Source organism: Ursus maritimus, unplaced genomic scaffold (genome assembly GCF_017311325.1).
Source record: "Ursus maritimus isolate PB19 unplaced genomic scaffold, ASM1731132v1 scaffold_21, whole genome shotgun sequence".
NCBI classification, from domain to species: Eukaryota; Metazoa; Chordata; class Mammalia; order Carnivora; family Ursidae; genus Ursus; species Ursus maritimus.
The window spans coordinates 4,765,397-4,768,942 of record NW_024424564.1 but is presented as its reverse complement, the minus strand read 5'-3'; the positions used below and the strand labels follow the sequence as shown (position 1 = coordinate 4,768,942).

The following is a 3,546-nucleotide window of genomic DNA, read 5'->3' as shown; positions in this document are numbered from 1 at the left end:
CTTCTCTTTCTTGCATTGTGAGTGCTTACACAGTAAACCCTAGTAAATGTGTCAACATACTTCTTGCAACATTTGAAATTGCTGTTATTATCTATCCCTGAATTAAATATTTTTTCTGTTTGGGATATAAAACATTTTAATTACAATACAAATTATATGGCACAACCATGTAGCAGTAAACAAAGAACTAATTTGTGTTCTTTCTGTACTTATCGTTTGTTGACTAATTAGTTTCTCTATGAGACACCAAGTGACTCTTTTAAATACAAACCTCCTGAGGATATAAAGGTTAATTTTGAAGTGATTACAAATATTCTAGTAACACGATAATTAATAGTTACATTTGCAATGCAGGAGTCTTCTCAAGAGCCAATTGGTAACCTCTGTAAATTAGTCCAGATCGTTGCCATCATTTGGGATGGCTTTGTATCATTCCTTTCAGTCAACTGAGTTTCAGTGTGAAGCAGGATCCAATATTAAAAGCATCATTATTCTAAAACCATGACTCTACGTGCATCTACGTACATCTACGTACATCTACGTGCATCTACGTGCATCTACGTACATCTACGTGCATCTAAGTACATCTACGTGCATCTACGTGCATCTACGCGCATCTATGTGCAGCTTGTGTATGTGCGTGTACAAGAGAGACACGCACATAACTGTGCCTGTGCGCGCTATTAATTCTCTCAGTCTGAACCTGAGCTATGACTGGACTTTTTTTTTTTTTTTGGTAGTTTCATGGTTTTGGTTTTTTTTTTTTTTTAAGATTTTATTTATTTATTTGAGAGAGAGAGAGAGGATGAGTGGAGGGGGCAGAGGGAGAGAAAGGGAGAATCTCGAATAGACTCTGAGCCAAGTGTGGGGCCCCTCGAGGAGCCCTGTCTCACGACCCTAAAATCATGGCCTGAGCCGAAAACAAGAGTCAGGTGTTTAAGCTGGTGCCTCAGTTGTACGGTTTTATTAACACAAATACGATGTGCACCCAGCTGTCTACTGATTTTCTTTACTGCGCAATCTGTCATTGGGATCGGTGACTCGGATGGCCAGCTAGGCTGCTCCTGCCACAAGGGCTTTGCAGTTCTGGGAGGAGACACTGTGAGCAATCTCTGCACGGTACGATTTGTTGCACCACAGCGGACTTCAGGCTCCTTGACGTTGCGGACTAGGAGTTTCCGGAAGCCACTGGGCAGCATGTGCTTTGTTTTCTTGATGCTCCTATAACCAATGTTGGTCCTCAAGATCTGGCCCTTGAATCTTCTGGGCTCCTTACTGTCAATACCTCTGGGTTTCTGCATAAGCTTGACATATCGGTCTGACTCGTGGCAGATAAACTTCTTGGTCCTCTTTTTAATGATCTTCAGCTTCACGAGGAGTCTGGGGGGGCCGTGATGCGAGGAGGATGGCTGCCACCTCCCCAGGCAGTGCCGAGGAAGAGGGCTGGACATCTTTTAAAATGACGCATTAAGTCATGGCGAAGAAGTCCATTTATATAATGAACACATATGACTCTGGGAGAGAACTTACACTGTGGAACAAGAGGATCACAAAGCCTCTTTCATAAAACATTAATGGAAGAATGATTTTGAAAGCAAATAGGTATCTACGATTCAGCTACGATTCTGATCTCAGCTTCCACACATGTACAAATAGGTCTTAGGAAGTAAAGGTGTATGATATTAAAGCTGAAGTGTTTTTGTTTTGTTTTTCTCTCCGCTAAGATTTCTGAAAGTCTTTGTAATTCTAAAATATCACTGATTGGATTTCATTTTATCTTTTCAGCTTTTAATTTGTGGTTATTTTAAAGGTGTCATATTTAACAGTTTCCTAGTAATAGGTAAAGTACTAAAATTTGGCACTGCTTTAAGTCTTAACTATTTCAAACTATTTTCACAGTCACCTAACTTTACATATTAATACACTCCTCTTTTGAATGGGGAAGAAAAGAGTAAGCCAACAACGGTCATCAGAAACTTGGTATGATCTGCAGCCCATCTTATTACCTACCCGTAGCCCGTACTAATGTATCTTTAATAGAGGCAATGATTATATAATATTGCTGGACTTTCCAGTTGTAATTCTAGGATTACTTCTCTTTTATTCTAAGTTTTGTCAATGAGTAAGCTTTAATAAGAGAGAGCAAAGATTGATTACAAACACATGATTTAATTCCCTCCTGGAATGCTTAACGGGCATCTCAAACCTAGTAAGTCCAAACTAATTTTTTGATAATCCCCACCAAACCTGCGCTCCTGAAATCATCCTCCTCTTAGTTTTTGGCAATTCTACCATTCTAAATGTTCAAGTTCAATTTCAAAAAAGATTGGGTTCTCTCTTTATTTCAGCCCCATTTCTAATATGTCAGGTAATGTTCTCAGCTCTAACTTAAAACTATATCCAAGAATCCCACCACTGCTGAATCCCTTGATCAAGCTTCCATCACTCTTACCTAGACTGTGGCAATAACCTTCTAATGGTGCTCCCTATTTGTATCTTTGGCCTCCTTCTCTTCACACTCAATCCAGCAACCAGAGTGACCTTTAAAAAATGTAAGTCTGATTATATTTCTTCTTTGCTCAAAATCTTCTGTGTCTTTCAAATTCATTTAAAAGTAGAAGCCAAAGCCCTTTTCTTTGACCTACAAGACCCTACGTGATCTTGGCCCTGGTTACTTTTTTGAACTCTTGTCCTACATCTCCCTCATCTGCTCCAAATACACAAGTCTCCTTGCTGTTTTAAACACCACCCAGGCATGCTCCTTTCTGAAGTTACTTTCCTCAAGTGACCACCCTATTTAAAATTGCATCCTGCCTCCCTTTCAACCCAATAATGCATATTTATCTTCTCAGCTTTCATTATTTTCCTCTTGGCACTTTCACCCAATAGGCTACATATTTTATTTATCTTATTTTCTTCTGTCTCCTCCCATAAAAAATAAGATCTACAAGGCTAAGGACTTTTGTTTGTGTTTTTTACCCTGTAAATATCGCCTAGCACTGAGTAAATGTTCAATAAATATTGTTTTTTAAATGAGAAACAGCACCTACCTTACACATTGGTAAAAATGTTAAAATGATTCCCTTGAACAAATAAATAATAGTGACACTGGCTAAATCAGAGCCACTGAATGCATGATACAAGTGAGAGCGGCACTGATACTTTTTGTTACAGCTTCAAAATAAATGAAATCTATATATTGCAATTTTGGAGAGTGGTGTGTTTTTTAATACTTGTTCTTCAATTTTCTGTACCCAGTCACTTTATTGGTAATCCATACAGAGTCTTAAAAATATTAAAATATATTAAAATAAAATTTAATACTATATAAGTGAGATTAGCCACATTCATTTTTATTCACAGAATACCAACTTTGGATCGTTGTATATCTTTAATTATTTTCATGCTTGTAAAATTAATCTTAAAAGGGCCAAATGGGTAGTTCTTTTTTGCTTATTTTCCACCAGAGTGTCTCCTTGTTTGATCAAAATGTGGATATGTCCCTGAGACTGTGTCACATATTTAAATATGATTTGCCATTTGTGT

At 37.8% G+C, this 3,546-nt stretch overlaps 1 pseudogene; it reads right to left on the bottom strand.

The window, feature by feature from the left end:
- Positions 1–769: 769 nt before the first annotated feature.
- Positions 770–1,451, bottom strand: LOC103656950 (annotated as a pseudogene).
- Between the last annotated feature and the right edge of the window lie 2,095 nt (positions 1,452–3,546).